At 36.1% G+C, this 11,642-nt stretch overlaps 1 pseudogene; it reads left to right on the top strand.

Annotated features, from left to right (window-relative positions):
• Window positions 1–270: 270 nt before the first annotated feature.
• LOC149542166 (3-ketoacyl-CoA thiolase 2, peroxisomal-like) overlaps window positions 271–11,642 on the top strand; it is a 50,648-nt pseudogene continuing 39,276 nt past the window's right edge.

The following is an 11,642-nucleotide window of genomic DNA, read 5'->3' as shown; positions in this document are numbered from 1 at the left end:
AATGTGGTTTTCACCATCAGACCTCTTGCATTTTTTCTTTTTAATTGTGTGACTAAGATATTTGATATTGGCCTTAGTCATGTTGATGCTTTTCTCATTGGTGGAAGATGTTATAGATTCAATAGCGTTAAGGTAGCAGGCAAGAGCATATTCATTCTAGAATGTGGGGACTTCATTAGATGTATTGGGGTTCCAGTCTATAAGCTTAGGATGTGTGTGTGAGAGAGTAGTGTCTGGTTCAGTTGCGTTCATAGTATAGTCATTAAGCGCATGGACCAGCAATTCGAGATCTACGACGACTTCGTCCACAGGTGTGTTCAAATGCCTCGAAGTATGAATGTTAGTAATTGACGACTCTAGGACATTAGTTGGATTAGACTCCCGTAACCTAACCCTAGATGTTTCACCCACTTTGATTTGATTTTCATAGACATGCACTTGGTCAATGTCTTTATCAGTAGTAGCTTCTGAAAGAGAGTCAAATTCGTATTCATGAGAATTGGTGCTACATGGCGAGAGATTATAGAACTCCCCAATAGTGATAGGGACATACTCGCCTTCATCTTTTGGATTCTTACACAAATACTCAATATGACATGACTGATTAGATTCTCCCTTTTCTAAATGATATTTGAGTTGTTTAGTATCGTCCTCAGAAGAGTTACTAGTATCATCCACAGTGCTAATACATGGCATAAAGTCATCTAGCTTAGCAAAGAATTTAGTGAGATCATAAGGAATAGGATGAGGGTAGGAATCCTCATCATTAGATTCTTCCTCTTGAGTACCTAACTCAGATTGTGACTCATTTTTAGGTGAACTCTTAGGTACGGGTATGAATTTATTTGATCCCAAATGGAAAGGGACTTTCTTAAACCCTAGACCAATTGTATCACTGTTGTGTCGAGCGCTTGCTTTGATAGGATCGATCAGGCCATTGTTATTGCACCCAATAGGGCCAGTTCCCTTGTAACCAAAATGCTTCATAAGCCTAAGGCCAGGCCCATATTTCTAAGGAGTAATTTCTTGAACTTGTTCTGTTAGGTCCATGGGAGCCTCTTCTTTGTAAAGCCATGCGACAATGGCTCTGTTTTCACTTTCATCCTCTAAGGGAACTATAGCCTTGACAAAAGTACCATTATACTTGGTCTGAGGTGTCAACATGAAGGGCTTCTTTGCTTCTGAAGGTCTCCCATAATGTCGAGGAGACTCTGGGAGAGATGTCAATGATAGCACTGGTTCAATGTGGTACTCTCCCATGCCAGTTTCTTTCAGTTTGAATGATTGCTCAATTTTTTTCAGCTTATCGTCATGATAATCAGTGGACTCGTGGTTGGTAGGGACAAAAGTTTCAGCAGCTTTGAGCATATTGTAGGTATAGCTAGTGGTGGCAGGAATATTAACTTTAGAGCCGTGAAATGGGAACTTGATGCATTGATGGTATATGGATGGTATAGCACACATCTCATGTATCCATGGCCATCCTAACAGAATGTTGTAGGCCAAGGGAATGTCAAGCACCTGACAGGTGACATCCCTTTCGATAGGACTTACACGGATTGGTAAAACCACAAGACCTAGAGACTTTCATTCCACCTCATCATACGCTTTGATAGTGATCTTTCGTCGAGGATAAATAGAGTCTTCAGAATAATTCAATTGTCTAAGAAGAGCAACAGAGATAATATTTAGGCCAACACCATTATCAATGAGTACCCGACGAACACATGTCTGGTGGATCATAACCTCGATGTGTAGATTTTGATTGTGTGGGTGACTCAGCGAGTTTTCATCCTCCTCGGAGAAGGTCATAAGATAAGGTGAGGTCAGGTGACCTACCATGGATTGAAATCGCTCAAGATCAAGATCTTGAGGAACATTTGCCTCAGTGAGGGATTTGTCCAGAATCTGCCTATGAGCAGGTGAGATTTTAAGCAGCTCAAAGATGGAAATCTGAGCATTGGTACATTTCAATTGATCGAGAGCACTATAACTAGTTTTTTTCAAGTTCATTGTGGGTTTTGCACCTTTATCGGATGGACTAGAAAGGGCTTTGTCTTTGTGTTGTTCAAGATTTGAAGTAGGAGGCACAGGGCCTTTAAACACCAACTTAGCATGAGAGCGAGTAACATCGTTAGCATAGTGTTGTGAGGGCGCATTATCCATTGCATTGGAAGAAAGGCCCCTCAGGACAAATGGTGTCTTGGGTTTGTCATTATCTTGCTTGCCCTTAATGGTAATAACATTACAATATTCAGAATCCATAGGTTCAACCATATGAATGACATTGTCATCATTAGAATAGGTATAGTTGTAGGGTTCTGGCTTCGAAGTCTCTCCCTTTTCATAAGATGGGAAAGTTTCTTTGAATGCCTTATGGTTTGAGTTTTTATTATGTCCATCTACCACAAGATCACCAGCATCAATCATGTCTTGGACTTTATGGCGCAAGTTTATACAGTTGACAGTTTTGTGTCCCTTGTTTTGGTGATATTCACAGAAATAGGTCTCATTCCACCATGGTGGATGTGGATGTGGATCATAGGGATGAGGGTTGTCCATTGGTGAAATAAGCTTATGTTGTAGCAATGTTTTGTAAACCACATCCAAAGGTTCCCCCAAAGGCATATACTCTCGCTTGGGGCATGTTGTCCACAAGCTTCTCAGTTTGTTCCTAGACGTCTTATTGTCAGGGGGAGGTTTCTCAACATTTTTGGCTGCTTTAAGACCATATGTAAGATTAAATGTAGCCTTAACAGGTTTGGGCATGACATTGTCAACAACTCCATCATGTACAATTTCTCGGTTCTTGTTGATGTGTTTGGTTTTATCCCTGTTGGAAGTGAAACCTTGTTTTGTGTCTCTCTGAAGAGTGAGTTCACCTTTCTTGACCATAAATTCCTCAATACGGATAGCCTGTGTAATCATGTCTTCAAAGGTATGTGGACCTTGAAGTTGGACTCTGTATTTGAAATTAGGTAAGAGGTTATCAGTAAAAATGTCAAGCTTCTCTATTTTTGGAATTTTATGAGAATACTTAGTGTATAGTTGTCTTCACCATTGGAGGAATGTGAGAAAAATCTCACCAACCTTCTGTTTAAGGTTGCATAGATCTCGAATGTTGACAGGGTGTTGAATGTTATGAGAATATTGCTGAACAAAGAGATTGACAATTTCATCAAACGTCTTGACACTGGGAGGTAAATGTGAGAACCACTCCAAAGCCTGACCACCTAGACTCCTAGGGAATAAACGCATGAGGTATGTGTGATCATGCATAAACTCCATGGACAAAGCACCAAAATCTCGCAAGTGATCTTGGGGATCAGTAGTACCAAAGTACTTGTCATATTTGGGTAACTCTATGCCTTGTGGGAAAGGTGGCATGTTTACGCTTTTGTCAAATGGAAATGGACAAGGAGCATCCAATATATATGTCTTTATAGGTTTCTCTTTCTCATGCATCATCTGAGCCAATTGGTCTTGCATAATTTTTAGTTGTTTTTGGAGCTTAGAAGTCTTGATTTCTTCCTCAGGCATGATAATGGTTTCCACATTGAAATGAGAGGGCAGTTTAGCTCCCTCTTGGGCAAGTTTGAGAAAGTATTTTTCTTTCTCTTCATTGAGTAGGATTTCCATGACCTTTTGGAAGTTTTTGTCTTTTCGACATTTTTCTATGTGTTCAGGGAGTATTTCCACCTCTTCCTGTTCCTCATCGGTGTTAGGATCTTTCTCTTTCTCTTTGTCATGCGTTGGTGTTTCTTGATGTCTACTATGACTACCATGTTCAAGTTCATGATTAGTCATTATAGGAATGTGTTCTGTTTCAGTGTGTTGTGTTTCAAAAGGCTCTCTAAAAAAGGAATCCAACATCATGTTTGGTAATGTAGGACCTCTATTTGTCTTAGTATCCTCTTGGTACAAAGGATTCCTAGTTTGTTGCAGGTTTATGGAAAATGTTTGCTGAGCTCGAGGTGACCTGGCAGGTGAGGGGGATCGTGAAGATGCCTCACTAGCCGAACTAGGTACAGATTGTGTAGCAAAAGGTAAGTGACCTTTGCCATGATTACGACCCCTGGCCCGACCACGTCTAAGGTTATGAGGATAAAACACGTTGCCACTTCTGGTTGCAATAGTCATAGACAAGGACAAAAAGCTAGAACTTGGACAAGGACCACACTAAGACTGAGTCTCAAAAAGGATGAGATAATAACAAGAATGTTGTCCACCTAGGCACAAATGGTCTGATTTAAAGGCTAGAACAGCCAGAGATTATGACCAACGTGACACAAGGTATAAAAAACATTAAGAAATGAAGACCAAAGGTAACTTAAGAGACAAGAATAGTAAAAGTTCAAGACACAAGTCTTCAGCTAAGCAAAGTGCCGCTATTTCAGAACTGTTTATAGATAGAAAGTAGATTTTAATCATTTTTAGTAAGCAAGCAGATAAACAAGCACGTAGAACAACAAGCAGGTGATATCAAGCATGTTTGAAAACAATGAGTAAGGGCAAAAGCAACCTTGCGCATGAACAATCAAGTGACTTAGTTTGTGCTAATCCCTAAGAGAGCTAATTGTGTATGTTTTCAAAGAGTTTTGCAATCATTGCACACATTCCTAGAAAATGAAAAAGTTTGGCCTCTCTAAGGTTATTAGTAATGGTTTGACTCTGCAACTTTTATGACTCACAGGAGTGACCTCCAATCCCAACACACCGAAGTTTTGACACATTTTGAGAACTTAATCTTCAAGAGCTACTGGGGAGATCTGACAAGCCACAATGAACCACACCCATGGAGATTTCTTCCACAAGGACATTTATATAGCGGTTGTCACTACCATGGCAAAAATGGCTATTACCACTTGAGGTTCCATCAACGCAGTTTTCCTTGTAGAGGGATTGTCTGCTACGGTTAACCCTCTCTAAAGGTGACCAACTCACAATAGTGTACCACAAGGGGACTTAGCTTCTAGATCCAAGGTTTTGACACCTTTTCACTTTGACAAATTAATCTGACACGCTAAACTAAGAGTATCTCTTAAAGATCTATGATATCAACTACCAGTGATCTATCAACCTCTCCAGAGAAAGGATGCCTTAATCAACAAGTTGAAGATTCATCTATCTATCTGATGCTCAAAGTATCCTTCCCACCTACAAGGAATCTGTCTTAGAGAGGAGTTTCACTAGGAACCCACTCTCTCAAGATCCACGAATAGTTTTCATGAGGCCTAATTACTATGTGTATACAGATGTTAATTCCCGAAAGCAAATCTATCCAAAAGCAATCAAAGAGCACAAGGTGGTACACTTAACGCTTTAACTAATGCAAGGTGAGTCCAAAGATGTTGAACATTTAACCCCTCACACAAGCCAAAATGAGTCCACAACTCAGAAACTAGTGAGTTCTAGAAAGCACAAAAGGGTTGCCTAGTGGACCATTTAACGCTTCTGTCCTGTAGACCCCTCCCTTTTTAACATGGTGCTGAGCTTGCAACCACAAGGTGGAACGAGGGGCTAGTGGATTAGCGAGTCCAATAACCCAAGATAGCTAATTAGATCTATCACAAGTAACTAAGCTTGCTAAATGAAAACTAATGGAGATCATAACCTAGTATCAAATTATGCATGTGTTGTAAAATAAAAACATGGAAGGAAACACACACAAGCTTGACATGAGAGATGTTCATTTTAGGTCCAAATGAAGTGTTATCATTCAAAGAAAATTACCTGGTAATCCTCGCAATGCATTTTTTTGTTGTTGTACCTTTCATTTACACTTGATCACTCGCTCGCAACGAACAAAGCAACAAACTCATGAATGCAATATATGTCAACTCATCCAAAACCAAGGTTAGATCTTAAAATTTGATTTTCAAGAGTGATAATAATCAGTAAGTAACCCAAATTAAAGCCCACATCATGCATTGATTCATTGTAAAAAAATGAAATGCAAACTATTCATTAAATGCCTTTTTTTTTTTCAATTGATTTTTGACTTAGTCATAAAGATAGGATCTACATGATATGAATTCAGATCCAAAACTCAAAATATAGAAAAGTAACCCCTATAAAAAATTAGAGAGCTTTCCAAAAATGCAAAATTTTTGAAAAGATCTTTTAATTTGTGCCCTAGGGAGTTGTTTTGTTAAAATAGACCAGTTTTTGCAAATCAAATTATTGACCCATAATATGCCTCTAAAATTGAAACACAAAGAACCAACTCTATTTAAAATTCCAAGAGCTTTCTGAAACTGTAAATTTTTTCAAAAAATGTGCTGATTTACGCTTGAAATGATTATTTATGAAAAATGAAGAAAATATCATAAAAGCTTGAAAATGTTTCAGAAAAGTCTGAAAATTCGACCAAAGCTTTTTGGATATATCGTTGCCCTGTAGAAAAAATTTCAGATTAAAATACGTATCTATTTGAAAGACATGAGAAAATCTTTCAAATCTAGGGTTTCTTTGAGTCTACAAACAGATCTGCACAAAAACTAGCAAGAAAAGGTGGGTTGCCCCACAGTGGGCACCAAAAATGTATGCCTAAAATGTGAGCACACTTCTATGAATCATTATATTCAAGATTACTCAAGAATGAGGTCTCAAATGGTGACTCATAGCTCTCTAGTCATGGCGTGCAAGGGTTTTGCAATGGAGGCCCTCAGTTTGACCTAGTTCATGCCCATGCAAGTACACCATGAAATGAGAGATTCAAAGATCCAAAATGCATAAAAATGGAGATGAAAACTAATCTATATGATAACAATGCAAGAACAATGCAAAATCTAATCTATGAAAGCAAGATCTAATCTTATGAAAGCAAATATGACTCTAACCTAACATGCAAATGCAATGATAAAAGCCCATGATGAAAGCCATGGGTGCAAGAGAGAATGAGACAAGAAGATAGGAGTTCTCCACAAAAAGCTTTAGCATTCAAAAACTCCTTCTTCAAAAATTGCTCTCCAAACCTACAGCATAACAATAACATCATCCGTGTCTAAAATGAGGAGAGGGCTCTCCCTTATAAAGGAAATTATGGAGGTGAGAGGCTTCTCACAATCAATATGGGATAATAGAGTTTGATCCATGTGAGACGAAATTCCACCAATGAGAAAAGAGGAGTGGTTGAGAGGAAAGTAAAAAGATAAGTCCCACTTAGAAATATGTGCATTTAAGTGTAGAATTTATTTTATTTCTCTTTCATCAACAAGAGATATTTAAGTGGGATTTTTATTTAATTAAAAGGGAGCAAGTTCTTTTAATTAAATAGGAGATATTTAATTAAATTAAAAGAGGGGTTTTTCTTTTAATTAATTAAATGTGGATGAATTATTTAATTAAAAGAGAGGTTTCCTTTTAATTAAATAGGAACTTATTTTATTTAATTAAAAGAGGAGATTTTCTTTTAATTAAATAAGACTTAGGATAAAATGACTAACCTTAGAAATGAAACAATCGAATTTGATCAAGGAAATTGATTTGAATTGATTTAATAAAATATTGCAAACCATTGATTGAAAAAATTTGATAAATTGATAAATTGAATAATGGGGGCCCATAGTCTAGGCGACCATTTTAGGGTGTATACACTAGTGTCCTTCTTTCTTGTGTGACTTGTTCCATAGGTCTATCTTCAACTTCATTCTCATAATACTCATATTCATTGTCTTGTAGTGTCTTCCTTCTCTTTCTTGGTCCACTAGTGGTTTTCTTGTCCCTTTTCTTTATGGATGGTGTAGGTTTTGGCTTAACCTATACCAATCTTTTTTATTTTCTCTGTACAATAGGTGTTTCCATCTCTGACTACCTTCTTGGCTGCTCACTTCTTCTCCTCACTAGTTGCACTTGCACAATTGTGACATATGGTACTTATGCACTCTGTTTTGTAATTGTTACTCCTTCAGAAGGTGTTGTAACAACAATAGGAGTTGTTTCTATTACTTCTAATTTTCCACTTGCCTTCTTCTCCAACACTACACCTTTAAATTCATTGATTTCTTCTCGAGTCATTTTTGATTCCTTAAGGATGGAATCAATCTTCTTCTCCACATTCTTCTTTATTTCCTTGATGTGAAGTTTAGAGTGAACTTCTTTGATCTTATCTTTGTAAGTTCCCCATCTAGATCATTATGTGTCCTTCTTAGATTGTAGTATGATTTGTGCACAACCTTCAATTAGTTTATCGCTCATGTCATATCCCATAGGCTTTATGAACTAAACCCTTGGTTCCACAGCTTCCATGCATGTGTTATCTATTTCCACATGAAGCATATATCATCCTTGTATTTCTCTACCATGTAGGAAGGTATTATGTACCTTTGTTTCATCTCCATCTAGAAACTCTTCATCATTCTATTAGTGCCACTGTCTTTGACATTCTCCAACCTAGATCTATAGCATTGAGTCACCAATTTCACTATGCACTCATTGCTATCCCAATTTGTCATGCCTAGGAACTTCCTTGTTGCATAAAAGAAGAAATGAGTCAATAAGGACTCAAATTTGAAGATTGCATTCTTGGTCTTCTTCAATTTAGCAATATTATCTAACAATTACAATCTAATAATCTCACAAAAATTTACTTTTCTTCAGTGAACTGCTATTACATATGCTGGATGTAAAAATTTGTTTAGTATTGAATTGACCCTTGAAGCATGGTTAAACTTGTACCTTCACTCTTCCATCCTAAATCATGTCTACCTTCATGTTCCTTCCATCAAATTTTGTCAACAAGTTGGTCTCAACCATTTTTCTTACATTCTTTTCATAGATTCGAGCACAAGGCTTAAGTGTTTTTTAGAGGAGTGAACTTTTCTTGAAGGGTTTCCAAGTGAATCAAAATCATAGATGTCAATGGATAGCTTACCAGTAAGACAACATAAGGATCACACAAAGATCTGAACCTAGAAAAGTGAGTTGTAATCATAGATCAAAACATATTTTTTTCTTTCTTATCATTGTAAACAATTTGTATTGAAATCCTTTTAACACCTTTTGACCTAATAGTCATTGGAAGACTTGATGGTCTCTGTAAATCCTTTAACAAAGTTACATTCTAATGGAATGATCAAATTCCTTTGACAAGACCACATCTAATAGGGTGATTAAATCCTTTAACAAGGTCACATTTAATAGTGTGTTTTGTAACCTTTAACAAGTTTGACTTCTAACAAGGATCACTGAGAAAGAGTGATATGGACTGACATGTTGCTAGTGGTTTTTCCCAAATTGGATTACCACATAAAATCCTATTGTTAAAATTGTGTGGAATGCCTCATATAATTTTAAATTTTATAATGTTTTAATTATGAAATGCAAGTTCTACTTAAGAAAGTTTTATAGTAGAGACTATGCAATAGCAAGATAAGAAAAACAATGAGTTTTTATTATTTAATTGTTCAAGTGATACATATTGACCTTGAGTAACTGATTCAACTCCTCTCTCTTAGTTATTCTAAACATTTCCAACAATTGGTATCAAAGCTTAGTTCTTATGGAGAAAATTTTGAAGGTACTCAAAGCTAAAGATCATGACTCATAAGAGAGATATACCCAAGCTGAACAAGAAAAACTTTCTTACATGGAAGACCTTGATGAGGTTGCACATATCTAGTATCAGTAATGTTGCTGTAAATTTTTTGGATAATGAATATGTAAAGGTAACAACTACCCCTCTGACTACTGAACAACTAAAACTAAAGATAGAACACAACCAAGAAATGTTGGAGATTGCCTCAGGCTAAGGTATGTTGAGTTTGACAATAGTGGAATGAAGATGTGGGAAACATTGGAGATCATATATGGAGGTGATGACAATGTTAGAATTAAACCACAGATAGAAAATAACAATTACATGCAAATATAACCAATAACAAAAAATAATAGACCACACAAAAAAGAACACAAGGCACTAAGATTTAACATGGTTCACCCAATCCCTGGGCTACATCCATCAAACAACAAGTCTAATATTATTAAAATCTAGTGATTATAACCTAATTACATTTCATAATACCTTACAACTCAATACTACTGCAAGAACCAACTTTGCATCACAAATTTTTGAAAATACCTAACCCTGAGCCCTTTTATACAAGTAATTTTATGCCTCTTTAGGGTTACAACATGTCAGCCATATGTAGTATGTATAGTACTTTCCTGATCAGTCACCACAAACTAACAGACAATTTCCTAAGAGCCAAATTAAAAATACTGAGAGGTAAATTTGATGACATAAGAATGATGGAAGGTGAGAATATAGTGTAATACTGCACAAAAGTCAAAGATATTGTTAATTCCATTTGAGGTGAAAATGGAGAAATCAAAGATGAAATAATAATAACTAAGGTATTAAGGACTCTACTCCCTATCCATGCCATTACAATCTTTGTAATCCAAGAACAAAGATGCACACTAGGTAAGAATTTGACCTTAGTCAGTGTAATTTGTAGACTTACTACTTTTGAGATGTCCAACTTTGATAACTACACACTTGGTACTATTGAATCTTCTTTCAAGTGACAACTAGTTCTTAGCAAAAAGAAAGGTACACATGTAAAGAGTGACAATGATAGTTCTCATGATGAGATTGATGTAGTTGAAGCCCTCATTGCAAAAAGGTTTGGAAGAGGAAGAGGTAATACAAAGGAAAATTACCTATCATTTGTTTTTCATGCAACAAAGGTGGTCATATTGTTGCTAGATGTCATGACAGGGAAGATAAGGATGAAAGGAAGGAAAGAAAGTATAAAGGAAGAATAGATTACAAATACTATATGAGAAGAAAGGATGATAAAGGTAACAAATCCTATGATATTGCTGAAGAAAAAATGAACAATGAATTTGAGAGTAATGACGATGAAGTTGTTTATTTTAATATGAAAGAAGATTATGATGAAGATGAGAAAACTACATTAATATATTATGTGAACAAAAGATATAAATGGATAATTGATAGTGGATGTTCCAATCATATGAGTGGTGATAAAGATAAATTTGAAGATATTGTTCCATACAATGGTGAATGTGTTAAATTTGGTAATGATATCCCATGTGTTATAATAGGCAAAGGTACTATTCAACTTACTAACAAGATAACATGTGACAATATTAAATAGGTTGAAGGACTTAACTATAATTTGTAGAGTATTTCACAGTTGAAGAAATCAGGTTACAAAGTTGAATTTTAAAATAAGAAGGCCAAGATACATGGTGGTGATGGTAAGCTAATTGGAACTAGTGAATAGAGAAGAGGTAACTTATTCTATATAGATCTATCAAATGAGAGATGTTTTTTTGCACAATAAGGAGATATTTGGTTATGGAACAAAAGATTATGTCATGTAAATTTTGAAAATTTGGTGAATATTAGTAAGATGAAGAAAGTAAAAGGGTTACTTAAACTAAAGAATCCTAACAATTCTATGTGTAAACAATGTCAATTGGGAAAGATGACCAAGTCTATTTTTAAGAGAAAAACATACACCACTAGTGATAGTTTGGAATTGGTTCATAGTGACCTATGTGGACCCATTGATGTTCAAAGTTATTGTGGAACAAGGACCCCACCTCAGAATGGAATAGCTAAAAGGGGAAACAGATCAATAATGGACTACGCAAGAACATTAATGATG

This window comes from Cupressus sempervirens, chromosome 8 (assembly GCF_028749045.1).
Source record: "Cupressus sempervirens isolate cs-2001-9-10 chromosome 8, ASM2874904v1, whole genome shotgun sequence".
Taxonomy (NCBI): domain Eukaryota; kingdom Viridiplantae; phylum Streptophyta; class Pinopsida; order Cupressales; family Cupressaceae; genus Cupressus; species Cupressus sempervirens.
This window is presented reverse-complemented; position numbering and strand designations above follow the sequence as displayed.